Raw genomic sequence first — 15,175 nt, 5'->3', positions numbered from 1 at the left:
ACCTTGAATGGAGCTACATAATTATTCCTGAGAGAAGGAAATACCTTTGGGCTTTCAAGTTTTTCTATATTTAGAAAAATATACATAAAGTCCAGCATGGTGGTACATTCCCATAATCCTAGCACTTAGGAGGTTTCAGCAAGAAGATTGAGATTATGAGGTCAGCTTGCGCTGCATAGTAAGTTTAAGCCCAGCATGTGGTACTATAAATAGTGTGAGTATCTCTGAAAATAAAATCAGAAAGATAGAAATTCTGCTTGGTGTTTATCAAGCATTTACAGTGTATGAAGGATTAAGGATGTGGGTAGATAGAGTAATTACCACCTAGTTCTTGACCTCATCCACCTTACTTACATTGCATGGTATCAGGATGCTAAGTGACAGCAAGTCTTGTAACCATTAAATACGTGATAATGGGATTAGACCTGTCTGCCTGCAATGGAAGTAAGTGAGCCTTATTTATTAAATTAATCTATTATCTATCTATCTATCTATCTATCTATCTATCTATCATCTATCTATCATCTATCTATCTATTGTACACTATATATCATTCAGTGCCTATCTGGATAGGTGCTATCTTCACTTATCTGGATCAGGAATTTGAACCTGGCTTTCTTGAGTGATTCAGAGTTCTCATAAAGAAATCTGTCAGTCTAGGCATTCATTATCTGAAAGCTTGACTGAGATGAAACATCACCTCCCATGCATATTCATGAAGGCAAGAGCCTTGGTTCCTTGTTATTTGTGCCTCAATCTGTATACACCTGTGTGTGTGTTTGTGTGTGTGTATGTGTGTGTGTGTGTGTGCATGTATATGAAATTCTGGAGGTGGAAGATAGGGCTTTGTGTACTCTATGAGAGTGGTGCTCCACTGAACTATATCCCAGCTCTCCAGAGACTTTTGGAATGTCTTCACAGCCTCACAGCTGGATTTTCATAGTCAGAATGTAAAAGAATGGAAGACAGAAGCTATAGTATCATTATGACCTAACCTCCAAGGACAACATTATTGCTGAAATATTTTATTGGTGATACAGCCCAGTGTCACTCATCATGAGTGGTGATAATGACCTGAGGTGGATTGTAGGAGACTATTTTAGACGCTAGTTACTGTAGATGTAGGGACATGTGTAGGAAACATTCTCCAAACTGCTGTTTCTTTTCTTTCTCCTTATCAAGCCAGACACTCTGGTAGGTACTAATCTATCCTTTCTATGTCAAGCCTAGGCAGCAGGGAGAGCAGAGTCTTTTGTGGAGATGTAGCTTGTTGTAAGTACTGAGTATCCTGTGCCAAAAGCCATTCTGGAAGGCAGTGAGGAAATGCAAGACTGCTCTTGTGACTTCTTTACTTTGAAACTTCACTAAGAAGCTTTCCTCGTCCTTTATTGACCCTGTTCTTGAGCTTTCTTTTAAAAGTAAAGAACAGTCTATTTGGCTGACCTAGATTTGGGCACAACTAAAGCAAAAGTGCATTTTTTCCCCTAGGTCCTAAGACATCCAGTCCCTAAATGAAGCTTATTTAATGAAAACATTTGTTCTAGATGGATTCTTGAGATGGAATTATGGGTCCATCTGAAGCAATCTGGGAGGGGCAGCAAGCTCAAAGGTTGAGGAGAAGCTAATGAGAACTGTTTGCTAAGTATCTACCCCTCTATTTTCATCTGTGCATCCCTCCCACCACTCTCATCCTCTGCATCACCTAATAAGCATATCAGCTCTCTGAGCCTGGTGGCCACCTCAGCATGAATATAGGATTCAGTGTGGGTCAACTGGAACGGTAATGACTCAACTTAGGAACTTTTATTGACCTGGAGATTGTGCCACCCACCTGCTAACTGTGTATCAAACAGGTCCAAAAGACAGATGAAGAGCCCGGAGTACCACACCTTATTGCAATAAACCAGCTGCAGTAGAATCTAGCTCTACAAATTCTCATTGGCCTTGAGCTACTCTGGATCACCCAACTATGGGTGATCTGGCTAATGTCAGTTTCCTTTGTGATCAAGTGGCACCACCTCGTCTATGTGCAATCCACTGCTTTGGGTACAAATGCTGTAGTTTTTTTTTTTTAACTTCATATTAAACATGTGGCTTTTTGGACATGCTCATTTTCCCCCTCACTAGACCCTGGCTCTCCTGCAGCTGGGAATGAAGCCAGGTTCATCATTACACTCTGGTGCTCATGAAGACAAGTCTCAGTTCTACAGTCACTGACACACTGAACCTGAACCTCTCCATGAGACTTCAGCTGCTGAGAGAGGCATGAGATGTGATCCAAGAGGCCTCTGTTCTCAGTTGTCTATCTAAATTCGGAAGATATGAACTATCTAGTAAGGCAGAGAGGTTGAACCCTTGATGTTGTCTTCAGGCAACTTTTCCTAACTGTTAGCTTTGCATGGAGAATTAAATTATTTTCAGCAACCCCCTATCCCAAGAAAGCATTACAGTCTTGCAGTTGCATATTATCGATCTGCAATTAAACAGTAATGAAATTAGAAATGATATGGCAAAGATGATGTTCTGTGGGGCACCTTCTTGAAAATGCTTTGTTTAAATATTGAAATCAGTGTCAAGAAAGACTAAACATACATGTTTCTATTTATTAATGTTGTAAAGTCAGGAAAGTTGTGGGCTGTGAGTCATCACTTCTTTGCAGCGTGCACTTTTCTGCTGAGAACTGCATCTAACAGCCTAGCCCACCGCCCGCCCCGCGCCCCTCGCCCCTCACCTCTCTCTCTCTCTCTCTCTCTCTCTCTTGCTCTCTCGCTCTCTCGCTCTCATTCTCTCTCTCTCTCTCTCTCTCTCTCTCTCTCTCTCTCTCTCTCTCTCTCATCTCAGCACCACACTATGTTAATCATTGTGCAGTGGGGCAGATTCTGCAGGCAAATCATATCTTCCATCACTTTTCCATGCCTTACTGAGAAGCAGATGACAGCTGGCTTGTAGGAACTATCATCTTCTGTCTCTTGGGGCCAGGACAACAAGAATCTGATCAAGCTGATGCATGATTGGAGCCCTATTCCAGGAGCACAGGATTTTCATGGCAGTTGCCTTACAATGGGCTTTCCTGGCATTTCTTTGACAAGATAGGAAAAATCTGAGTGGCATGTCTACTCCACAAAACTGGTCCAGTGATCCTGGCTGGTGAGTACTTTGTAAATTCTGATATTCTGATTTCTGAGATGATGGCCTTTAACCTGGATGGTTATTGTATCTTTCCTACTGAAATGGCTGTGGTAATGGAGCCATATCTTCAGCGTTACTGCAGGAATTAACCTTTAGGGTGTTTTGTATTAGGTTAAGCACATAGAACTACTAATGCTCAACTTTTTTCATAAAAAAAGCAAGGCTGCAGTTATTTTATCATTTTGGCAGTAAAAATGGCTGTATCAGTGGGTTCAACCAAATGACTTTATTAATTCATGAGGAGCTGAAATCAGGGATTTTTGGGTGGAGTTGACAGAGCTAATTTACACTAGGAGTTGGTATGTATAAGAGCCTGGCTTGGCTTTTCTTTCTTCCAATGACCTCACTATCTTCTCTTGCCTAGATGAGGCTTGGTCCTATGCATGGAGTGAAACTCATGATTACTCCATGCTTAGTCTCACATAATAGGACAGGACTTAATGATGTAATACAATGCCCTGTGAAGGCTGCACAAATGAGCTTATGCACAGCAGCCTAGTCATTGGCTTGGACCCTCTAGGAGCAAGTATTTCTTCCTTAGCCCTCAGTTTTATGCCCTTTGGGATGGGTATTTTTGGGAACCGATGTGGGAAGCTATCCTTATCACATCATTGCCATTAACAAGTCTGTGCGCATGCGCTGGAAGGTTTACCCGCCTTGATTAATCTGACAGTTGGAACACGTCATGTGGCCTGAGGCAACAGGAGCCCATCAGAGACTGCCACGTCCCAGGCGAGCTTAGCTCTCTATATAAGGGAAGGGTTTTAGGCCCTTGGGGTCCCTCCTCGTTTGTGAAGCTTATGCTCTCCCTCTCAAGATGCATTAAAGCTTATACTGCAGAAGGATCCTGAGTGTGCCGCGTCTTTCCTGCTGGCGGGAGGTTGCGCGGGACAACTGGTGCCAGAAACCCGGGACACTTGACCTTGCCATAGTCAGCACCTTGGAGGACCCCTCGATAGAGGAGGATTCAGAACTGCAGGGGTGAGTTCGGAGAGGTATGTCTATTCCTGAAATATTCGAGTTGTGCTTGGCTGTCATTTTCATGGTGCTTGTTTTGCTCTGTCTTCGCGGTGGCCATTGTTAGTGGCAAAGTAGTCTGAAGTAAATAGCCAGTGACACTGGTCTTGTCTCTTTCTCCCTCCTGTAGATAAAGGTGGGACAAAGTTCCTCTTGACTCCCCGGCCGTTAGTCGGACGTAGATAAGCCGCGGGCTGGGCCGCTGTTACTTTCACTTTTGAGACGGTACTAAGGCGGACGTAGATAAGCCGCGGCCGTCATGGGTTCATCACAGTCAGTAATCACTACTTTGGAGGCCGTACTCAAACAGCGGGATATTAAAATTGCTAACAGGACTTTGAGGAACTTCATAAAAGAGGTGGATCGCGTTGCCCCCTGGTTTGCCGTCTCTGGGTCTTTGGCTCTCCCCTCTTGGAATAAACTGGGAAAGGACTTAGAAAGGCACCGCGATGACAATGATTTGAGTAACGGCACAGTTGCGATCTGGAAACTTATTAAGAACTGCCTACAAGATGAAAACTGTAAGATAGCCATAAGGAAAGGACAGGCTACACTAGAAGATGTTCAGGATAGCATGTCAGAAACCGAACGCAGTGAGAGGATGGGCGCGTGTAGGAAAAAGGTACCGAAACAAAAGGAAAAGGAACACCCTTCAGCTGAAGAAAAGAACCCTCCTAAAAAAGGAGAGATACCCCCTAATGGGAAAAGCTCGCTTTACCCCAACCTAGAGGCACTGACTATCGACAGTGCAGAGAGTTCCTCTGGGGACTCCAGTGAGGAGTCATTAGATTCTACAGAGGAGGCGGAGTTAGATGAGGAAGCAGCAAATTTTTCTAAAACTTTATCTCAGTTTTTATTACAGAATTGGACTGTAGAGTTTGAAGAGACGCTTCGGAAGTTACGCTTTGCGATTATAGAAGTGAATTCTACCAGACTTGATTTGTCCCTGACCGAAGGACTGTCTACATGGATCTCTTCAATATTTTCTTATTTTAAAGAATGGGTGGGGGTGGGTCTTTTCGGAGCCTTGCTCTGCTGTGGGCTGGCGCTCGTGTTGCGGCTCCTTTGCAAGCTCAGGTCACAGTGACAACAGGATAAGGTGGTGATTGCCCAGGCACTTGTAGCACTGGACTAAGGGACTGGATAGCCATGATTAACAACCGCCCCAAAGACCTGTTAAGACAAGGCCATAATCTGTAATACCATCTCCTCCCCCTGCCAAATGGCCCTGGCACCTCTGGGAGTTTTTCTCCATTGCACAAGAGTTGGGCATTTTGGCTTCCCTAATTCTTTCTCTCTATCTGTCCCAGGAACCAAATCCAGATTCAAGAAGGGCTCGGGTTCCCATTGCACCTTGAGGACTGTGATATGGTTGTTCTCACACTCGTTAAGCTCGGGAGGGCTCGAGTTCCCATTGCACCCCGAAGTGAGTGTAGAGACACGGGCCTGCCTCACTTATTGAGGAGGAGAAAATCTAGACCTCTCTCCTTTTGATTGGTTTGTGTCTGCCCGGCCTGAACTCTTTCACTTTTCTATGGCCTCTTCTTAGGATCACTTTTAAATAAAAAGGGGGCAGATGTGGGAAGCTATCCTTATCACATCATTGCCATTAACAAGTCTGTGCGCATGCGCTGGAAGGTTTTCCCGCCTTGATTAATCTGACAGTTGGAACACGTCATGTGGCCTGAGGCAACAGGAGCCCATCAGAGACTGCCACGTCCCAGGCGAGCTTAGCTCTCTATATAAGGGAAGGGTTTTAGGCCCTTGGGGTCCCTCCTCGTTTGTGAAGCTTATGCTCTCCCTCTCAAGATGCATTAAAGCTTATACTGCAGAAGGATCCTGAGTGTGCCGCGTCTTTCCTGCTGGCAGGAGGTTGCGCGGGACAAACCAGTTTTTTTTGTTTATTGTTTTTAGGTCCATCTGAAATGACCCTGATGGTACGTGTGCTGTGGTAACATGTGCATCTTGCAGAAGGTTGGAGCAACTGACTTAAGAGTGGAAAAGTCAAAATCAATCTGTTAGTGACTCTGTCTTTACAAAGTTATCCAACAAGTTTGACTCTTTCAAGAAAAGAAGCTGACTTAAAACAAAAAAAACAAAACAAATAAATAAGAAAACAAATGAAAAGCACTGGATTTCAGTTTCCTTTCTCAAGATGGCTTAGAGACCGTGTTGTTTATTAAAATATTTTGAGACTCTGTGAGAAATAATACAAAGGCAAATAAAGCAACATTCTCCAGGCTGGCATTTCTGACCTCTTATTTCTTTAATATTTTGTGGTTTATTTTATTGTTATTATTGCTGTGTGTGTACATGTGTGTATATACATTACCTGTATGAGAGGTGGGGGAGAGAGAGAGAGAGAGAGGGAGAGAGAGAGAGAGAGAGAGAGAGAGAGAGAGAGAGAGAGAGAAGACAGAAGAAGCTAGAGGTCAACTTTGACTGTTGTTCCTTAAGAGTTGTCTACCTTGCTTTTCCATTTTTAACTGTGTATTAAGTTATTGTGTTTGCACAGTACATGCAAGTGAGTATGTGGGTGTGTAGGCTTGTGTACACCCATGCAGAGGCCAAATCAGGTTCTCACGTGTCTTCCTTTATTGCTCTCTACTTTTTTTCTGAAACAGGGTCTCTTACTGAACTAGGAACTCCTTATGTTGGCTACCCTGGCCAGACAGTATGCTCTCAGCATCCTTCTGTGTCTGCTCATGCTGGGCTTATAGGTATTTGCATTCACACCCAGCATGCTTTGATGTATCTCATTTTACCTAGCCCTGGGACTACAATTATGTACCATCACATCTAGATTTTTTTTTTTTTAACAAAGGTTCTGGGAGATTGCAGGTCCTTATGGTTGTCAATTAAACATGATATTCATTGAGCATTAACCTAACTGCCATTTCTAACTAAAACAAAAAAATTAATTTTCATTTTATGTATGTGAATGTTTTGCCTGAACATATTGTCTGTGCATCAACATATGTGCCTGGGGCACACACAGAGGTCAGAAGAGGATGTCAAATCCCCTGAAACTGAAGTTACAGATGGGTGTGAGGAGGCACCATGTGGGTGCTGAGAACTCAACTCATGTCCTCTAGAAAAATAGCAAATGCTCTTAACGCATGAAACCACCCCAACATACTTCTAACTTTAATACCCTGTTAATTGACTTGCCTCATACCTAATCTCTGCCAATGATATTGGCAGAGGCATAACACAGTGGGTTATGATAATCATGGTAGCTAGAAATACAAGGTTACCCAGTGCCTATTCTTCTGTGAACATGTTACATGCATGCCTGCCTGGCCCAATATTGTATAATGCTACTACTTGCTATTTTGTCACTTGTGACCAAAATACTCTCTACAAACAGTATAAGTGAGAAAACATGTATTTGGGCTCATGATTTTAGAGGTTCCCTTTCATTTTGGCAGGCAAAGCATAACAGAATGGAGCACTGCACATGATGGGTCTATAAGGCAGAGAGAGATGCTGTACTCAGCTTCCTTTCTCCTGTTGTCTGGGCTCTTAATCCCTAAGACAGTGCCATCCACACCTAGAATGGCAAGTCCTACTTCAGTTTATGCCGTGGAAGTGCTCTCCCAGACAGGCCTAGAGACATGCCTCTATCTCCTAGGTGATTCCAAAGTTTATCAGGTTGGCATTGAAGACCAACCATGACACATAGTAACTTTAACAAGAACAACTCACTACTCGAAAAGTCCTCTGATATCAGCTGCTCAGCTTCTCTTTGGGAATATTCCCTTCTACCACTCGGGCTCAGGCTCTGCTGATAGTCTATTGACAAGAGCTGTGAGTAAGAGTGCTATAGTCTCATGGCCACTGTGGTTCAATTTGGTTCACAAATCAAGGACAGCAGTTTAAGTAGGAGCTGCCCCCATAGGCTCATATATTTGAATTTTTATTTCCCAGTTGATGGAACTGTTTGAGAAGGTTTAGGAGATGTGACCTTGTTGGAGGAGGTATTCCACCAGGGGTGGGCTTTGGGGTTTCAAAAGACTCCTGTCATACCCAGTATTTGCTTTCTGCCTCATAGTGGTTGGTCCAGATTTAAACTGTCAGATTATTCCTTTGCTTATCATAGAGTCTAACCCATGGAAACCATAAACCTAACTTTCTTTTAAACAGTTTCTTTATAAATTGCTTTGATCATGCTGTTCTCACAGCAATAGAAAAGTAATAAGACACAAGATAGACTTGAAAACAGCAAGAGCCTATGGCTCTGGTTTCACTGCAGGGCAGGACTTACAGTGAGGATGGAATTACCCATTAGGTAAATCCAATGGCCAGCCAGGCTTCACCTAGTGAGTACTCCATGGACTCCCCAAATAGCACCATCATCTGGGGAGCAAACATTCAGAACATGAACCTGTAGGAAACATTTCAAATTCAAACAATAGCATATATCATTGTGCCAAACCAAAGGCTTCAAGTAGAACTTCGGGGAAGAGGTGGTACAATTTTAATTTTCCCAAGTCTTTTTTTTTTTTCAGTGATGGTTCTTAAATACTTTAACCTCCCTTTTGGCCTACCACCCACCAGAGGTAGTGGAAAAGAAAGGATACAGGGAAAGTGGACCTGAGAAAAGGTTCTTTGGAGCAACTCCCATCTGTGTTGTCTGGAAATCCAAAGTTCAGTTCATAGGTTAGTAGGCAGTGGCATCTTGATCCACTCGCAAACACTTCATGGATACACTAGTAGTTCATTTCGGAAGTGTTGGGTTAACAACAGCAGTGACATGACCTAGCAGAGACAGCCAGGCCTCAGCCTCAGCTTAAGTCAGCAGGAGGGGCCAGCAGGAACACCAGGAGAAGTTCTTGGTTGTGCCTCTCTCTGGGAAGCAAAGACTTACCACCCACAAGTGTTGTACAAACATATGTACTAGCAAGCTGAGCGCTTTCCCTACCCTTTCCCACCACCCCTTCTCTCTCACTCACTCCATGGAGTCCTATTTATATTCTCCAAACACCACATGTCCTCTACTTGCCTTGTCTCAGCATAGGTCTTGCCTCAGCACGTGCATCCAATCAGCCTGAGTCCATGGAAGTGGCAAGAAACTGCAGCACACCACCAGGAGTTTTTGGTGTGTCTCTCTCTATGGCTCAACTATGAAATGTAAGGTGGGCCAATACATGCATGTTGTTAGCAAAAAATCCTTCATCATGTGTCCTTTCACATGTTTGCTTTAGCAGAACATCCTCTCTCCTGTGTCTGCTTCAGTGAAACGTTCCTTGGCCTTTCACACCTGTGCCCACTTTAATTAAATGTTACTTCATGTATTTGCCCTAGCAAAGCACCATCTGATTGACTTCCCGAGGAACCCGTAAGTTTCCACTTCAAGGTAGCCTTGCTGCTGAACCAAAGGGAGATGATTCTGGAGCCACATAGAAAAGGATATCCCTAGGAGCAATTAGCTTCAAGGAAAGCAAGGGTGGGGCAAGGGTGGGGTGGAGGAAAAATCAATCTTGATAAAATCGACTCAGCCAAAATCCAGCCATGCCTGAACTCCTCAGCCGTATGAGTTGTATTTGTTATTTATAGTTGATCTAGCCCTGGGAAGGTGCTGAGTTCAGGAGAGGCTTCTCAGGAGTGTATGGCTCCCTTTTCAGAAGCTACACTCCTACTGGGGTTTACAGTGAGGCTACTGAGAAATGTGGCTACTGAGAAGTATGGACACAGAGAAGGATGCCAGTTCGAGGAGTCAAGCTTACATGATAATTAAATTCAGGGTCTGCCTGGATCCCAGTTCTGGATCTAGGAGGTATTATCAACTTGCTTTCCCAAAAGAAACACATACTGAAACTAGAAAGTTCCAATGGTATGCAGGATAATCAATATCAGGGCTGTTCTGCTTTGATATGACATTCCATCTCTGAAATACAATGCTGTGTGCCCCTCCCTAAGCCCCATTTCTGCTTCTGATGGTTGAAGGAAGGGACAAACTCTTTTGCCATTTGCCAGCCTCATGCTTTTTTCAGACTCTGTTGAAATTGCACTGCTGCTCGAAACAGATGCTGCTCATACCCTGAGAGTGTGTTGAGTAGGTCTCTTGGCTAATAAGAAGAGAAGGGCTCAGAAGGGCAGGATTGGCCACTTTTATGAGAACCATTGGAATAGGGGAGTCTGGAGCTGGTGGAGTGTAAGCTGTGGATAGCACAGAGTAGAAAAGAGCAGGTGAGGAGTAAGGGGTGAAGGGATCATGCACTATGTATGGCTCGGGTGTGACTGTGGACCAGAGCCCATCACAAGATAAGGGGTGAGCAGGGGTGAGATATATAGGAGGTTGGGAATCCAGGGTGGAAATATAATGGCTATTTGTCCAATGAGGAGACGGCTGAAACAGCCCACTCTGACGTGACTGACTGAAGTGACTCGGCTAGAAGTACTCTGTCCAGATGTTGAAAGGCATCTTTTAATCAGCTATTGATGCTCCCATCGTGCTGTCTGCCAGATGATGGGGTAAATCTCAGGACTGGGATGTGATTTGATCTCATTTGATCATTACTTGCTGAAAATAATTTCTTGGCTGTAAGTTTAATGGTTGGGTTTGTAGGCTTTGTTAAATGTCCCTGCGTTTTAAAAAAAAAGAAAAAGAAAAAAGCCTCATCAAAATGTCATTGACAACTGACTCCTTATCACATCTCCTCAAAACAAAATCTTCCTTTTAATCTTTGCTGTTAAGCAAATAGGTTCCCTTGATGAGCGTGAGGAAGGGTGGGTAGCCTATTCAGGTAGCCTAAAGAGGGGCTCAGCATGCTCTTAGAGTGGCTCTTGTAATGCTCTGCAACTGAGCATCTGTGTGACGACATTAGTACCTGCTGAGAGTCTGTCAGAGATGCACGTTCCCAGGCTGACCTCTGCAACTGAGCATCTGTGTGACTACATGAGTACCTGCTGAGAGTCTGTCAGAGATGCAAGTTCCCAGGCTGACCATGGGAATCACATCTCACTGCAATGTTCCTGAGAGCTACTGTGTGTGGAGATGCTGGAGAAAGACTGCTAGGATGGGTGCACATTACATCCTTCAGACCAAGTGGGCACCACTGTATTTCCTTATGACTACCAGTAGGTGGAGCTGCTGCCTTTGTTATGGTAAAGTGGATTAAAAAGGGAGAAATGAGAGGGAAAGAGGGAAAAAGAGAGTGGTGGAGAGAGGGAAAGGAAGAAGTACAAAGACATGCTTTACTTAGGATGCGTTATGAAGCCTGGCCTGCAAAGCCCTGAGCAAACAGAACCAATGGACACAGAAAGAGGATTTAAAGGGATGTAGTTTAGAATAGTAGCAATGGACAAACAAAACAGTGGGTTAAGATATCTACCACCAAGCCTGATGACCTATCCCTGGGACTCATTTGGTAGAGAGTGAAAACCCACACCCACAAGTTGTTCTTTTTCCTCCACATACTTGTAATTCCTGGCAAATGAATGTAATATAAATTGTTTTTAAACCTTAAAAAGGAGTCTTTTTAATGAATCATTAGTTTTTAACCATGTGTGTGCGTCTGTGTGGGTATGTGCCTATGATTGTGGGTGTCTAAGTAGTCCAGCGATGTCAGATTCCCTAGAGCTGGAACTACAGGTGCTGCCAAGATAAGTGCTGGGAACTTAACTCAGGTCCCTTTGGAAGATCAATAAGTGTTCATAACTTCAGAGCCATCTCTCTAGCTCCTGCGTCCCCCAAACATATCTTAGAACATCCAGTGATGTTTTTCAGTCAATCTGAACAGTTACAGCAAATGATCACTCTTGAGAATCTATCAAGTCTGACCAGCTTACAAAAAGTAATTGATTTCTCATCTTGTAGTGCCTGGAAGATGCCAGAAACGGGCAGTGGAAGACTTAGTTTCTGGTGAACCTCTTATTGACTCAACAGTAGTATTATCATTTAGAGCAAGGAGTATAACTCTCTCTGAAATCACTTGTATAGCAGTGAAAATCTAAAGAGAGCTCTCAGTATCTATTCACCCCACAGGGACCCCATTAAAACCCATCACCTGAAGAGCTAGAATTTTACATCTAAAATATGGAAGGGTCCTATACACTCAGATCCTAGTAGGCAGCCAGAATTTCTCTCTGGCTACTACCCTATCTTATAACAGATGAAATTTTACCCTTGGCTGTCCTGAAGCTGCTGCAGTCCTAATGAAGTCCAAGATAATTGTCAGTTGATGGCTGGGCTCCATGGCACCTGTAAAGATCCTTTGACTATTCTAAACTGGGAAGAAAATCTGCTAATAGAATCAAAATCAAGAGTTCATGGAGGTAGCCCTAAAGGAGCTGAGTGAGTCAGCTTGAAGAAGCCACAATCAGGGCTTTAGAGAAGGACAGTCTAGTAGGTGAGTTTTTCTTTACCAGGGAGTTTTTAGAAGGCGGTTTGTTCATTCTTGTTTACTATAGCAGCACCTGGTAACTCAGGCTTTTATGGATACTTGTCCCTGAGATGGGGTATGGTCACACTGACTCCCTCATTGTGATCCCATTTCTGACTTAGCTGCAGAAAATAATACCATGATAATCACTCAAGAAAATACCAACCTGGTGCCCTGGTGTCATAGTGAAAGAAGAATTGTAGCAAGACACTAAACCCTGCAAAGATCCTTGCTCTAGAATAAGGATTTTATTGGAAGTTAATTCCAAAAGATCGGAGAGCATTATTATTAAAAGAAAGAGCTTGTAAGAGATGAGTTGTCTACCTCACTCTTGTGGGATGCTGGGGGAGGGGTTAGTTGCACACTGAGAGTAAGAATACAAGGAAGCTCCAAGGTACCATTCTTACTTCAACTCTGGCCTTCTCTTTGGCTGATTGGGCTTGTGGCTTAGAGGAAACCCTGGAGAGAAAAACAGAGACACCAAGTGTAATGGTTTTTTTTGTACAGGAGCTTTTCTCAGTGCTCTAGAAGTTTCCATTCCAACAAGAATACAGTCATAGATGCCTGAGGGAATGTCATACATGGTTCAAGAAGCATCTAATAGAGTTGTAGCACATATCAAGGACTATTCTCTACCTACCATGGGGTGATGGGGTCATGTAGACTTCAGAAATTTTGTGGATCCCCTAAGGGGTGAATCCTTATCACAAGATAATTTGCATATGACCTTCCCTCTGAATTTCTCCATTGAATCTTTTTTCTTGTTTTGATTTTTTGTTTATTTTTCTGAAGCATGATCTTACTATGTATATATGCAGCTCATACTATCCTTGAACTCATAGTAATCCACCTGCCTCAGGCTCCTGGATGGTAGAACTAGAGGCATTTGCCACCACACCTAGCCTTCCCCCTTTATTCAAGAGAAAAATGCATTGACTAGACAGCTTAGAAATAAGCCAGGACAGAGCCTTCTGACTTGCTCCATGGTTTTATGGACTTCATTCTCTGCTTTCTACTCTGTAGCAAGTGTCACTGTAGCATTCCATCACCTTGCATCTGCTTAATAAAGAAAAACCAATTGCTGAAAATACTTCCAACCTGATAGATCATTGTCCTTGGCTCATAACATTTAAAAAGGAAATGGCAAATATCTCATTTATTTCACTCATTTTAGTTTTCGACACAATCAACAAAGATTGAGACCTGGATGTCTCTGGTTCTTTATAGAATTTCCACACAGCAGCCTTGTTCTGTTGTCTCCCATGGGTGCCTGTGCACAGATCAGCCTGTGTCTGGCAGGGAGAAGAGCTGGCATTTGTTTTAGAACTTTTCTTGTTGCTTCTGATCTGTGGCATGCCCTCCTTACCCACACATCTGTCTCCACTATGACAGTTACCCTGTGGTTCACATGACACTGTCTCTCCCAGGAAGCTGGAATCACCATTCAGTGCATACAACTCTCTTGGCTGACTCAGTTTGGCATATGCTGCACGTCACATCTCTCTCTTGTCCAGCAGTTTATTCATGTTCTGGATCTGGTTCTGAGACTCCTACACAATCTGCCTTCGGATCAGACAACCCAAGAATTTCTGGGGTTTGTCTCCGTATTTCAAGATACTTCAGAAAGCAATCCATAAGACTTCCACTCCTGGCGACAAACACTTGTGAAAAAGCATTGGCTTTTGCCCAAGTGACAGCAGTTTTGCTTGTAGGGAAAGCTGGCTGCCTGTGTGTCTAACAGAACTCTCTAAACAGGGAGAAGAAGGTGGCTTATGATGGTTCATCATTTCAAACAACACTTGTGCTCAGTCTCTGGGTGAGCACTGCTATCCTTTCTCCCCGGGGGCCCACCCCATCACAGTAAATTAGTTCTCCTGAACCCCATTCTAAACTTGCTAATTATGTTTGCTGCAGTTCAACTTGAATTTTAGTTAACTGTGTTTATTCCTTTTTATAGATCCTCAGATTCTTTCTTTGTGGGGTTCAAGGAGGAGGCTTGGCTGTGTTCAAGGAGGAGGTTAGCTGTGTTTCCTGTTCAGGAAGTCATAATCTGTGTAATAAAATGAATGCATGTTGCTCTACCCCAGCTCTCCATGACCTAGTGTGCCCACATCCCTCACAGTTGCTGTCCCTGTCACTCTTGGGCAAGATTTTGGATATACTGTATGGTAAGTGATCACCCATCACAGAGAATCCCTCAGCCTTTCCACTTACAAAATCTGCTTGTTGCCACACTGAGTCATCTAGGCGGTGAGATTGAAAGTGCTGTTTCTAGAAAGTATCTTCCATGGAGTAAACATGCTTCTGGCAGCAGGTGGAGGGGGGTATCTTTACAAATTATATTTGGGGTGTGTTAAAATGTTTTAAATTAATTTTATTGTGTTGCTCTTATTACAGAAATAACAAGTCTTTTTACAGAATAGGTGAACCTCAACCAGGCATATGATCTCATCTACTTGTAAAACATAACTTTTTATTTTTCTTTGAACTGCTGAGGTTGAAAGCCAGAGAATTGTGCATACTAGACAGCTGTTCTACCATTAACCAACTCTCCAGTTCAAGATAAAATGTTTTAACACCTT

This window comes from Grammomys surdaster, unplaced genomic scaffold (assembly GCF_004785775.1).
Source record: "Grammomys surdaster isolate TR1022 unplaced genomic scaffold, NIH_TR_1.0 125323, whole genome shotgun sequence".
Taxonomy (NCBI): Eukaryota; Metazoa; Chordata; class Mammalia; order Rodentia; family Muridae; genus Grammomys; species Grammomys surdaster.
Note: the sequence above shows the minus strand (reverse complement) of the source record.